Here is a 14278-nt window from a genome sequence, read left to right as displayed (position 1 = left end):
AAATGACAGAATGATCTCTGTTCATTTCCAAGGCAAACTATTCAATATCATGGTAATCCAAGTCTATGCCCCTTCCAGTAATGCTGAAGAAGCTGAAGTTGGACAGTTCCATGTAGACCTGCAGACCTTCTAGAGCTAACACTCAGAAAAGATGTCCTTTTCATTATAGGGGACTGAAATGCAAAAGTAGGAGGTCAAGAAACACCTGGGGTAGCAGGCAGATTTGGCCTTGGAGTACAAAATGAAGCAGGGCAAAGGCTAATAGAGTTCTGCCAAAAGAACTCACTGGTCATAGCAAACACCCTCTTCCAACAACACAAGAGAAGACTCTACACATGGATATCACCAGATGGTCAACACCGAAATCAGATTGATTATTTTCTTTGCAGCCAAAGATGGAGAAGCTCTATACAGTCAGCAAAAACAAGACTGGGAGCTGACTGTGACTCAGATCATGGAATCCTTACTGCCAAATTGAGACTTAAATTGAAGAAAGTGGGGAAAACCACTAGACCATTCAGGTATGATCTAAATCAAATCCTTTATGACTATACAGTGAAAGTGAGAAATAGATTTAAGGGACTAGATCGGACAGACAGAGTGCCTGATGAACTGTGGATGGAGGTTCATGACATTGTACAAGAGACAGGAATCAAGACCATCCCCAAGAAAAAGAAATGCAAAAAAGGAAAATGACTGTCTGAGGAGGCCTTAGGAATAGCTGTAATAAGTAGAGAAGTGAAAAGCAAAGGAGAAAAGGAAAGATATACTCATTTGAATGCAGAGTTCCAAAAAATAGCAAGGAGAGATAAGAAAGCCTTTCTCAGTAATCAACACAAAGAAATAGAGGAAAACAATAGAATGGGAAAGACCAGAGATCTCATCAAGAAAATCAGAGATGCCAAGGGAACATTTAATGCAATGATGGGCTCAATAAAGGACAGAAATGGTATGGAGCTAACAGAAGCAGAAGAGATTAAGAAGAGGTGGCAAGAATACACAGAAGAACTGTACAAAATAGATCTTCACGACCCAAATAATCACTATAGTGTGATCATTCACACTCAGCTAGAGCCAGACATCCTGGAATGTGAAGTCAAGTGGGCCTTAGGAAGCATCACTACAAACAAACCTAATGGAAGTGATGGAATTCCAGTTGAGCTATTTCAAATCCTGAAAGATGATGCTGTGAAAGTGCTGCACTCAATATGCCAGCAAGTTTGGAAAACTCAGCAGTGGCCACAGGACTGGAAAAGGTCAGTTTTCATTCCAATCTCAAAGAAAGGCAATGCCAAAAAATGCTCAAACTACCATACAATTGCACTCAGCAATACATGAACCGTGAAATTCCAGATGTTCAAGATGGTTTTAGAAAAGGCAGAGAAACCAGAGATCTAATTACCGACATCTGCTGGATCATTGAAAAAGCAAGAGTTCCAGAAAAACATTTATTTCTGCTTTATTGACTATGCCAAAGCCTTTGACTGTGTGGATCACAATAAACTGTGGAAAACTGTGAAAGAGATGGGAATGTCAGACCACCTGACCTGCTTCTTGAGAAACCTGTATGCAGGTCAGGAGGCAACAGTTAGAACCGGACATGGAACAACAGACTGGTTCCAAATAGGAAAAGGAGTACCTCAAGGCTGTATATTGTCACCCTGCTTATTTAACTTATATGTAGAGTACATCATGAGAAACACTGGGCTGGAGGAAGCACAAGCTGGAATCATGATTGCTGGGAAAAATATCAATAACCTCAGATATGCAGATGACACCACCCTTATGGCAGAAAGTGAAGAAGAATTAAAAAGCCTCTTGATGAAAGTGAAAGAGGAGAGTGAAAAAGTTGGCCTAAAGCTCAATATTCAGAAAACAAAGATCTTGGCATCCAGTCCCATCATTTCATGGGAAATAGATGGGGAAACAGTGGAAACAGTGGCTGACTTTATTTTTCTGGGTTCCAAAATCACTGCAGATGGTGATTGCAGCTGTGAAATTAAAAGATGCTTACTCCTTGGAAGGAAAGTTATCACCAACTTAGATAGCATATTAAAAAGCAGAGACATTACTTTGGCAACAAATGTCCATCTAGTCAAGGCTATGGTTTTTCCAGTGGTCATGTATGGATGTGAGAGTTGGACTATAAAGAAAGCTGGGCACAGAAGAATTGATGCTTTTGAACTGTGGTATTGGAGAAGACTCTTGAGAGTCCCTTGGACTGCAAGGAGATCCAACCAGACCATCCTAAAGGAGATCAGTCCTGGGTGTTCATTGGAAGGACTGGTGTTTAAGCTGAAACTCCAACACTTTGGGCACCTGATGCAAAGAGCTGACTCATTGGAAAAGACCCTGATGCTGGGAAAGATTGAGGGGAAGAGAAGGGGATGACAGAGGATGAGATGGTTGGATGGCATCACCGACTCGATGGACATGGGTTTAGGTAAACTCTGGGAGCTGGTGATGGACAGGGAGGCCTGGCAAGCTGTGGTTCATGGGGTGGCAGAGTCAGACATGACTGAACGACTGAACTGAACTGAAAGACAATAAAAATCCCATTGTGTACATATACCATATTTTTTGTACCCATTACTCATTAATCAATTGACAAACACTTAAGTTGTTTCCTTACCTTGACTGTTTTGAATAGTGCTACTACTTTATTTGAGGTACTATCTCATTGTGGTATTGATTCGTGTTTTTTTAATAATGAATAATGATTAGCTTCTTTTCATGTACCTGCTGGCCACCTGTTTGTCTTTTTGGGAAAAATGTACATTAAGTCTTTAATTTTTATTTACTTATTATTATTGGAATGAAACAGTTTTTCATAGAAAGTTGATTGATACTGAAATTTCCTGCATGTGGTTTTCTGAATTTTTATTTATATTTTTAATGTAATTAGAAATTTTACAACTTTTATTATAAAGGTAGCAGATGGTTGGAATCTACACTTACATAGATACTTCTCCCTAACACTTTCCACGTACACACACAGAGGACTGTATCATATGTAATTTTTCAGCTGCCCTTTTTAATGCTATATTTTGAAATGTTGTCATTGCAATACAGGCTACTTTAGTGAATACCTAGAATTCCATTGTACAGACATATCATACTGTACTTTATTTACCCAGTCCTGTATCCTTTTGAAACCTTTGTTTTTATGATGCAACTCAAACAAGCTTTACATAAATATTCTCGAAACTTTTTTTTTCCATCTTTTTTCGGCCACACCACAGTGTGATCTTAATTCCTCACCTAAATTCTAGGCCATGCACCAAGCAGTGGAAGTGCAGGATCTTAACTATTGGACCACTAGGAAAGTCTCACATAAATATTCTCTTATTAGTAAAGAACTACTGTTCATACTGCGGCACAATTGTGCTCACTTCACATGCCAGCAAGGTAAGGCTCAAAATCCTCCAAGCTAGGCCTCAACAGTATGTGAACCAGAAATTCCAGATGTACAAGCTCGATTTAGAAAAAGCAGAGGAACCAGAGATCAAATTGCCAACATCTGTTGGATAATAGTAAAAGCGAGAGAATTCCAGAAAAACATCTACTTTTGCTTCCTTGACTATGCTAAAGCCTCTGACTATTTGGATTACAGCTAACTGTGGAAAATTCTTAAAGAGGTGGGAATACCAGACCACCTTACCTGCCTCCTGAGAAACCTGTATGCAGGTCAAGAAGCAACAGTTAGGACCAGACCTGGAACAATGGACTGGTTCCAAATTGGGAAAGGAGTGCATCAAGGCTCTATATTGTCACCCTGCTTATTTAACTTATATGCAGAGCACATCATGTGAAATGCTGGGCTGGATGAAGCAAAAGCTGGAATCAAGATTGCTGGGAGAAATATCAATAACCTCAGATAAAGTGATGACATCACTCTTATGGCAGAAAGCAAACAAGAAGTAAAGAGCCTCTTGATGAAAGTGAAAGAGGAGTGAAAAAGCTGGCTTAAAACTCAACATTCAAAAAACTAAGATCATGGCATATGATCCCATCACTTCATGGCAAATAAAAGGGGAAATAATGGGAACAGTGGCAGACTTTATTTTTGGGGGCTCCAAAATCACTGCAGATGGTGACTACAGCCATGAAATTAAAAGATGGTTGCTACTTGGAAGAAATGCTATGACCAACCTAGACAACATATTAAAAAGCAGAGACATTACTTTGCTGACAAAGTTATGTATGGTCAGTGTTATGGTTTTTCCAGTAGTTATGTCTGGATGTGATAGTTGGACCATAAAGAAGGCTGAGGACCAAAGAGTCGATGCTTTCAAACTGTGATGTTGGAGAAGACTCTTGAGAGTCCCTTGGATCACAAGGAGATCAAATGAACCAATGCTAAAGGAAATCTACCGTGAATATTCACTGGAAGGACTGTTGCTGAAGCTGAAGCTCCAATACTTTGACCACCTGATTTGAAGAGCAGAGTCATTGGAAAAGACCCTGATGCTGGAAAAGACTGAAGGCAGGAGAAGGGGACAACAGAGGATGAGATGGTTGGATGGCATCACTGACTCAGTGGACATGGTTGAGCAAACTCCAGGAGATAATGAAGGACAGGGAAGCCTGGCTTGCTACAGTCCACGGGGTCTCAAAGAGTGAGACATGATGGAGTGACTGGACAACAACAAAACAGGTTAAGTGCAATCAATTGTGTTAAATATGTGTGCAGAGATAGTAAAGAAGGGAGTGTTCAGTTTTATGTGAGTACATTAGTCCCTCAGTCATGTCCAGCTCTTTGCAACCCCATGGACTGTACCCTGCCAGGCTCCTCTGTCCATGGGATTCTCCAGGCAAGAATACTGGCATGGATTGCCATTTCCTTCTCCAGGGGATCTTCCCAACCCAAGGTTTGAACCTGGGTCTCCTGCATTGTAGACAGATTCTTTACCATCTGAGCCGCCAGGGAACCCCCTTTTATCTGAGTGAGGCAGCAGGATAAGAAATAATTGATTAGGGGAAAAAAAGAGAAATATTTGATCCGGGATTTCCTTGGCAGTCCAGTGTTTAATCTGGGCTACCACTGCAGGGGGAAAGTGTTTCATCCCTGTCTGAGAGATCAGATCCCTTGTGACTTGTGATGTGGCCCAAAAAGTAAAAAAATAAAAACACCACCACCAACAGCAAGAAGAAAACATATAAAAAGCTGGGGAATTAAGAAATACTTGATTTCACAATGTCACATTTCCTCTAGTTCTTTATTAGAGGCAAATTGGAAGACCAAAAAGCTTTCTATGTTAAGTTTTACTTGAAGATAGGGCTGCTTAAAATAGCCTAGAGGAAGCAAGGCTGGGGGTAGGGCTGGGTAGGGGATTATGATTGGTTTAAGAGACATTCTGTAAAATATGGCCCAAAGCCAGGAACTTGGAGGCCTTGCTTGCTGGACTGAAAAATGTGAATTTTGCTCTGGGGAATCTTGGTTCCCTCTTTCCTTTACCAAGCTGTTCTTTGAGTCTTTATGGGCTTTTTAGCTTCAGATCTAAGGGAACCAGGCAGGGGTTAGTTTAGAATGCGTGGTTTCTAGAACTCCCTTGGGTGATGTTGTTGTTTAGCCAGGTGCAGTGTGGAATATAGCCTAAAGCAATTAGATTTGCATTTCAAATGAATTCCATAAATAACTGCATTGTCTAATAATTTGTGATTTGGATAGGACAACTGAGAAACCAATTTTTATTTTATTTTAATTTTAAAATTTAAAATACAACTTTATTTTGGTACCATTACATTTTCGTTCAATCACTGAATATTTAGCATTGAATTGCGATTCATTAAGTATAAAATATACACTAAATTTCATAGGTTTTATGTAAAAATGTAAACTTACTGATAATTTTTATAATAATTCCATGCTGAAATAATTTGGTTGCTATGGTGACTTAAATAGAAATATACTAAATTTTATTTTACCTGCTTCATTTTTACCTAAAGAAAATATCTCCTAAAAGCTTTGAAATGAATTCTGTAGCTCACATTGTATTTACATTGGACAGTGCTTCCTTTGAACAGCATGAAGGTTTGGGTGTGCTATATTCTGCAAACCAATCCAAATTCTGAGATTAATCCACTCAGGGTAGCTTAGGTCCAGACAATGTTTGCTATCTAATGCTCATGAAAATGTGAGTTCCATTAGAACTGGTCCCTTTCCTCTACTTTTGATGGATACATGCCTTGTTATTGGTCTCCATAAGCATTTTGAAGGCATGTATGGAGGCAAAGAAGTAGGAATGGGGAACACAGGGATAAACGGAAGAGTCTACTCAACTTAATGGCTTCTTAGAAGACTCATGGGTCATTAGTAGGATTTGGGGGTTAAAGCAAGCCCAAAGAATGAGGTAATTCATTAACTTTTAGACATGAAAGTTTTAACCACTCAGTCCTGTCCGACACTCTGCGATCCCATTGACTGTAGCCCACCAAGCTCCTACGTCCATGGAATTCTCCAGGCAATAATATCGGAGTTGCCTGCCATACCCTTCTCCAGGGGATCTTCCTGACCAAGTGTTAGAATTTGGGTCTCTTGTATTGCAGGCAAATTCCTTACTATCTGAGCCATCAGGGAAGCCCTTTTAGACATGGTTCAGTTGTAATTGCTAGGTGAAGATGTCCAGTTAGTGGATAAATGAATTTCACATTCAGGAGAAATGTCTTTTCTTGATGTGAGAATCAGCAGCAGGCAATCATAGACTGAAGGGCAAGTGTGCCAATAAACGGGGTGAATGGAGAGAAGACAAAGGGAAACACTATCCTTTATATGTGGGCAAAGAAGCCAACCAGGGAGACTGAAATGATGGACTCAGAACTGAAAGAAAGATCTTAAGTGACCAATTGGACTACCGTGGTGAATCTTGGATAGTTTCAGTGGGGTAGTGGGAGCAGAAGCCTAATTATAATGGGTTGAAGGTACATGATAGGTAATTGCAGTTTGGATGACATTGTTTGTGAACAGCGCAGAGAGGTAGGGTGGGAGCTAAATATTTCTGGAGGCTTTTGTTTTCTCAAGACGAAAGATTTCAGTTTGTCCTAGGCTGTGGGGAAGAAGGTAGCTAGGAGAGATTTACCGTTCATTGACTCCAGAATGCTCTCTGATTTTTCTGTTAGGAATGTATAAATACCTCTGTACATACCATCACCAGCTAAGTGCTGAATACATAGTCAGTATTCTTGGAGATTATGTTATTATTCATAGAAAGTCTAAACTGAAATAGACATATTTTCTTCAAAGGAAAATGTTGGAGGAAGGGAGCAGAGACCCAAGGCATGTGAGCTGTAAGCCTGGATGTGTGTCCATGCTAGTTGTATCTGACTCTGGGACCCCAAAGAGTAGCCCATCAGGCTTCTCTGTCCATGGCATTTTCCAGGCAAGAATACTGGAGTGGTTTGCCATTTCCTTCTTCAGGGGATCTTCCTGACCCAGGGATTGAACCTGTGTCTCCTGCATTGGCAGAAGGGTTCTTTACCACTGTGCCACCACTGTGCACGCATGCACAGGGGCAATGTAGAAAGCATCAAAAACTAAAACCTTTCTTGGTTCCTCATAGGATCATAAATTAGCTAGTTATCTGATGGCCTTCTGGAGGGAGTTAGGCGAGGCAAGGTCTTTGAACATTATCTTTGATCATGAGGGAACATTCCAGATGGAGTGACTTGACAGGGGTTAAACCCTAGTGGAAAACAGGATTACACATCTCCAGAAATCTTGAGGAGAGTTTAAGTGCCATTAACAAACAAACCCAAAAAAGTCCATGTAAACTGTATTTGCAAAAACTCGTGTGGTTGGATAAGTAATCTGCAATTTGTATGTTCTTTTGTTTTAAAATTTAATATGGCAATTCATATTATGGTATTAATAACAGGAAGTTTTCACCATATCTTTTCCTCCTGATTATATGAAACTATCAAATTTGAAGAAAAAGTTATACTAGAAAGTAAAACATACCAGCTCAGAGAAGGCGATGGCACCCCACTCCAGTACTCTTGCCTGGAAAATCCCATGGACGGAGGAGCCTGGTAGGCTGCAGTCCATGGGGTTGCTAAGAGTCAGGCACGACTGAGCGACTTCACTTTCACTTTTCACTTTCGTGCGCTGGAGAAGGAAATGGCAACTCACTCCAGTGTTCTTGCCTGGAGAATCCCAGGGACGGGGGAACCTGGTGGGCTGCCGTCTATGGGATCGCACAGAGTCAGACACGACTGAAGCAACTTAGCAGCAGCAGCAGCAGCAGCAGCAAAACATACCAGGGTTATTCTGAAGAGGATTTATAGGCCAAGGAATATTTGTGGGAGAAATAGACAGTGACCTTTGACTGCTTCCTTAAGACCTAGCCTCTAAGTTGGGTTCCAGTTTCACTCCTTTCCTTAATAATTTGTGAGAACCCTGTGTGAAAAGTGAAAGTGTTAGTCTCTCAGTCGTGTTTGACTCTTTGACTCCATGGACTGTAGCCCTCCAGGCTCCTCTGTCCATGGAATTCTCCAGGCAAGAATACTGGAGTGGATTGCTATTCCCTTCTCCAGGGGATCTTCCTGGCCCAGGCACTGAACCCGGGTTTCCTGCAAAGCAGGCAGATTCTTTACTATCTGAGACACCAGGGAAACCCCGTGTGAAACCTGTGTGCATATACTGAATTTGGAGATTAAGCTATGATATTTTATTTAAAGAGCAATGCTGTTCTGCTATAACTCACAGACAGATGAATAGAAGTAGTATATACTATGCTATACAGTAGTTATTTATCTTTTTAAAGTTATTTTTTAAATCCTGAGAAATTATTGTTCTTTAAGTATAGTTGTTTTGAACTGTAAAGTTGGAGAATACTCTTGAGAGTCCTTTGGGCTCCTAGGAGATCAAACCAGTCAATCATAAAGGAAATCAATAGTGAATATTCATTGGAAGGACTGATGCTGAAACTGAAGCTTCAATACTTTGGCCACCTGATGCGAAGAGCTGACTCATTAGAAAAGACCCAGATTCTGGGAAAGAGTGAAGGCAGGAGGAGAAGGGGAAGACAGGATGAGATGGTTGGATGGCATCATTGACTCAATGAACATGAGTTTAAGCATGCTCCTGAATATGATGAAGGACAGGGAAGCCAGGTATGCTGCAGTCCATGGGGTCGCAAAGAGCTGGACAGCAACAATATTAGTTGATTTACAATATCATGTTAATTTCAGGTGCAATTCTTTTTTAGATACTTTTCCCTTATAGGTTGTTATAAATTATTGAGTATAGTTCCCTGTGCTATACAGTAGGTCCTTATTGGTTATCTTTTTTATATATAGTATTGTCTGTAAGTTGAGTTATCGTAAGGAAATTGAGGTGCAAAGGGGATCTATAGAGCTTTATGCCACGTGGTTGGTAAGCAATAGAAAGGGGAGTTACCAGTTTCATTCCGGGAAAGCTCACATTATTAAAAATATATGAAACAGTTAAGGTATGTAAAAAAAGTGTAAAGAATAATACACTGAACATCAGAGTTGGTTATTAATTTTAAGCTTGGACAGGGTTGTTCACGAAAAGTGTGAAGACTAAAAAGGCAGTGGATCTAGAATCTTCTAAGGAACAGCCTTGGGGGACACACCTACAGCCAAGGGACAGACATTCAAGAGTGAGGCTCCAGGGGAGACCTAGATTTTAGTTTCATTGGAGAATCCCCTTGGGGATCTACAAAAGAGCAGAGTAGGTGTGTAATATTTAAGGAGTGTTTGGATTTGGCAGTTCAGAAGTCATTTATAAGCTTGAGGTGTAACCCCTGAAGATATTTGAATGAGGAGGGAATTTAGTGGGTTGATAGCTTTGAGGCAGATTTGGAGTCTGGGTTTTGGGATTTTTTTTTTTTTTTTGGCTTTTGTTGTTTTTACATGAAATAACACATTTATTATAGGCTAGCAATGTTACAAATGGCGGACCTTTAGTTACTTCAGTCAGACTTAGCCTGACAGAAGTGGTGCTGTAGGTTTGGGAATTACCTGCCACCTTTTCAGGAACCACAGAACCAGATCCCCAAAGCTTATCTCTTCATTTTGTTTTTGCCACCAGAGAAGCAAGTGTACTTGTGGGCTGGGTGATTTCAATTTTCCTCATCATTTTCCTGAGGGAGGTACCATAATGGGCTCTTATTGACAGATAGTCCTGGCCTTGGTGCTTTTAGCCTTGCCACCAGAGAGGGGGTTTTTATCTTTCTTTCTTTTTTTAATGTCTTACATACTTTTTTTTTCTTTTTTGCTATGCCTCGAGGCATGTGGGAAATTTGTTCCTGACTAGGGACTGAACTTGAGCTCTGTCGATTGCCAGGGAAGTTCTGGATTTTTATCTTTTTGACTAGGAATAAATTATACTGGCTCTTAGCTGCTGAGGAGGTGGTCTAAAACAAGGTCATCTATGACTAGAGAGGTTTAGCTTTTAGGTCAGTTTTACACTTTTGGAATGCATTTGCAATTAACTTGGTTTTTGACTAAATAGAAGTTGTCCCTCCCTTTAGTTAAGTCTCCTCCTTTGCCCCACCCTCAAGTAAAGGATTTACTGTGGATTCTAAAACCCTGTGGCCAAATGAGGGTGGAGTTTTGGGGGGTAAGAATGAAAACGTTAGGAAAGCTTTTGCATCTGGCTTCTGGATCTGAAGGAGAAAATTGAGAAACATCTGTAGTTTCTGCCATGGCTCCTATTCGGCACAAGCTTGGAAAAACCATAAGGCCCTGTGGCCCCAAGGTAGGACAGGTTGGGGTGTATAGTCATCCAGTCTCTATGCTCCCGCTCTTCTGGCTGACCCAGCCCTGCCTATCTGTGGCCTTTGAAACCCCTCACTGGGTAGCTGTAGGCAAACTGGAGAAACAGATAAGAGGCAAAACTAAAAAAGAATGTTAGGGTTACAAATCTTGGTAGGGCAGGTATTCCTTTTTTATGCCTAAAAAAGGAAAAGGGGGAAATTAATGGCTGGGATCTGGAGTAGATAATTTCACTGCTCTAATAAAATAAAGTAGATCCCTTTTGAAGGAGGATATTTTTGATGTATGTGTGTGTTAAATGCTTATTTTTGAATTTCCTTAGGTGGATCTTTGGTGAGTCACTGGTTCATCTTTACTTTTGACTTAAATCTGATTTTGTTAGCAAGGAGTTGTGGTGAGCATTGTTTGGTGGTAGATTGGAGAGCAGGGCTGACCTCTGTGCATCTTTTTCATGCTGTTTTTTAAAGGGAATGTGAGAGGGAAAATACAGTATCAGGAATGATTGTGTCTTCTGAAAGTCAAACTTCATGGAGGCCTCAGTGGTTTTCTTCACATGCTCAATTTTCAGGTTGAGGAAGCAGACCTGGGAGGTGTTTCTTCTGATTAGGGATAAATACACTGTGGGCTGCTCCTGCCGCTCTATTTGTTAGTTTTTAAAATTGCTTTTTCCTCCAAGGAGGTGAAGAAAAAAAATTGGTTCTTGGTGGGGGAGGGGTTCAAAAAACTTAAGATATCACAATGAGGTCACCGTATGTAAACACAGACACACTATATCTGTGATATTACGATCTTCTGGGGAGGTATTAAGATCTTCTGGGGAGGAATATTAGGGGGAAAATGTTTTAAAAGACTTCTGCAAGAAGGGGTGGGGAAAAAATGAAAAGTAGGTTAAGAAACAAACTGATTTAGCTGTGTAGTAAAGGTTATAGTCTTGTTGGACCAAAGCTCTGAAAATGCTTTGGAAGTTTTTATTTTTTCATGTAGTCTGGGTACCTGTTTCTGGTTGTAGGAAATGCAGCATGTATGGAATGTGAGCACGTGTTGGGAGGGCTACAATCAGATCCTGTTCAAAGGGCAGAGTCAGAATTTTCAGAATAGAAGGCCTCTTTCCTACTTCTCTGGTGGCTCAGATGGTAAAGCGTCTGCCCCCAATGCGGGAGACCTGGGTTCGATCCCTGGGTCGGCAAGATCCCCTGGAGAAGGAAATGGCAACCTACTCCAGTATTCTTGCCTGGAAAAAACATGGACAGAGGAGCCTGGTGGGCTACAGTCCGTGGGGTTGCAAAGAGTCGGACACGACTGAGCGGCTTCACTTTACTTCCTCAGTACCATTTGGCTCCTACAAGAATAGGTATAAGAGTGTCCTGAGGGGGAAAAAAAAAAAAAAAAAAGAGTGTCCTGAGGATAGGAATGTGGAAAAATGAGAACATGGCAATAGCTTGGGAACTATTGGATCCAGATCTCATCTAAGGAGTTCAACATTCCTGTTAGTTCAGAGTGTGTGCAACCTGTAATCTTGGGATGGGTATTGAATGGAAGACAGACAACTAGGGGACTTTGAAATCATTTACTGTCTTTTAAACTGTACCCTTGGGTCTTTTTGGAGTAGTAGAGGACAAGAATGGAACTTGGGGGGGAGGGGCTGGGGTAGGAGGAGAAGAGATACAAACACAGGTAGATAGTTATTTGGGTTTTGCTGTAACAGCTTCCAGGAAAACCCAAAGGAAATTTTTGGCCAACCCAATAATTTGCATTTCAAGATGAATGTTCAGGAAATACACTATACCTAGGCAGATTAAATGCCAATAAAATCATTAAAAAACTGTAGCCATTGGGGCTTATTTCAAGTAGTTGGATTCACGCTCTCAGTGATCTCATGGAAACAACTCCTTGCAGCTTATTAGGTGTGTGCATTTCTTCCCAACTCTTGCTTAGTTGGTCACTTTGATAGTGGATTGGCACCACAAAAATTGGCCAACCCTACAAAATAGGGCTTCCTCCCTACCACTTCCCAAGTTCTAAAAGACAAATGTTGACTGTTGTACGTAGCCTTCCTAAAATATCTTAAACAAGTATTATAAAAAAAATATGTACTCTGCACTTTTCCTCATGCTCCGATTTGTTTGTATTTTGATACTACATAAACTATTCTGCATTTAGATTTCTTTCACTTACTATACCTAGAAGTCTTTGCATAGAGTGCTTTGTCAATTTCGGTTTACTTTTAAGGGAAATATATTATAAAAAGTCAAAATAGCTTTTAATCATATCTGGCCTAAATCAACCTTTGCTGTTTCCTCACTATAAAGTATTGCTCCTAAACTCTTTCTGTTCACCATTAGTTTCTTCCAGAGTAACTTTATGCAGATATGAATGTGTATATTATTTCTTTTTATACAAAACATATTTCACATATAATCTTTTCCTGTTACCTATGAAATTTTTTATCCTTTTTTATGGTTGCAAGGCATTATATAGCTATATCACAATTGAATTAGCCTGCTACAGATGGACATTGAAATCTTTTCAGCTATTTGTTTAAATATACAAAGCTGTCAAAACATGTAGTTATATGCAGGTATAACTGGGATAAATTTCAAACTGCTGTATGAAAGTTGCACTTAATTTTGATAATTATTGCCAAATTGCCTTCCATAGGGATTGCACCATTTTGTACTTTTACCACCAATATGTGAGTTTATTTCCCCACAGCTTGCCCAAGGGTCTAGGTGGTCAAACTTTTGGACTGCTATTCTAATAAATGAAAAATGTCATTTTAATTTGCATTTCTTTTAATGTTGAGCATCTTTCCACAGTGCCTATGTCAGGGTTGTATGAAGGTTAAATGAGCTATTGCAAGTAATGAGTATATTAGAATACAGCTAATGGCTTTGGAATTACAACTGTTGTGATGAAATTGTATTCTCCCTTAGTGATAGCTCATTATCACTGTGCTCTTGAGTCAGTTATTATCTGGCATAGTTATCTCACTTAATTACCATCACAATCATATATGATCTCTTAAAAAGAGAAAACTATAGTTATGGTTAAGCACATCCTAGGTTGTATAATTCCTAAGGATTGCTCTCTTTCCTTCCCCATGTTAGTATTCACGATTAAATAGTAATGGCAAATAAATTGGTTTCTTTTCAATACTTCTTTTTAAAAACAAACCTATATATACTTTATTTAGATTTTATCTATTTAAATAAGTTGATTTTATGTGTTTTTTAAATTGAGGAATAGTTTATTTAAAATAATAGTTTCAGGTATAGGACATAGGATTCAAAATTTTTATATAGATTATTTACTTCATTTAAAGTTACTATAAAATATTGGTTACAAAAGAAGAAAAAAATACAAAAAATATTGGTTACATTGCCTCTGCTGTATACTAGGTCCTTTTAACTTATTTATTTTATACATAGTAGTTGATACCTCTTAATTCCGCATGGCAACCCACTCCAGTACTCTTGCCTGGAGAATCCCATGGATGGAGGAGCCTGGTAGGCTGCCATCTATGGGGTTGCACAGAGTC

The 14278-nt window shown here is 39.8% G+C and overlaps 1 protein-coding gene across 5 annotated transcripts in view; it reads left to right on the top strand.

Annotated features, from left to right (window-relative positions):
* Window positions 1-14278, top strand: part of TET1 (tet methylcytosine dioxygenase 1) — a 122006-nt gene that overhangs the window by 56869 nt on the left and 50859 nt on the right. The gene's annotated exons all lie outside the window — the stretch shown is intronic.

The sequence above is a fragment of the Capricornis sumatraensis genome, chromosome 10 (assembly GCF_032405125.1).
Source record: "Capricornis sumatraensis isolate serow.1 chromosome 10, serow.2, whole genome shotgun sequence".
NCBI lineage: Eukaryota > Metazoa > Chordata > Mammalia > Artiodactyla > Bovidae > Capricornis > Capricornis sumatraensis.
This window is presented reverse-complemented; position numbering and strand designations above follow the sequence as displayed.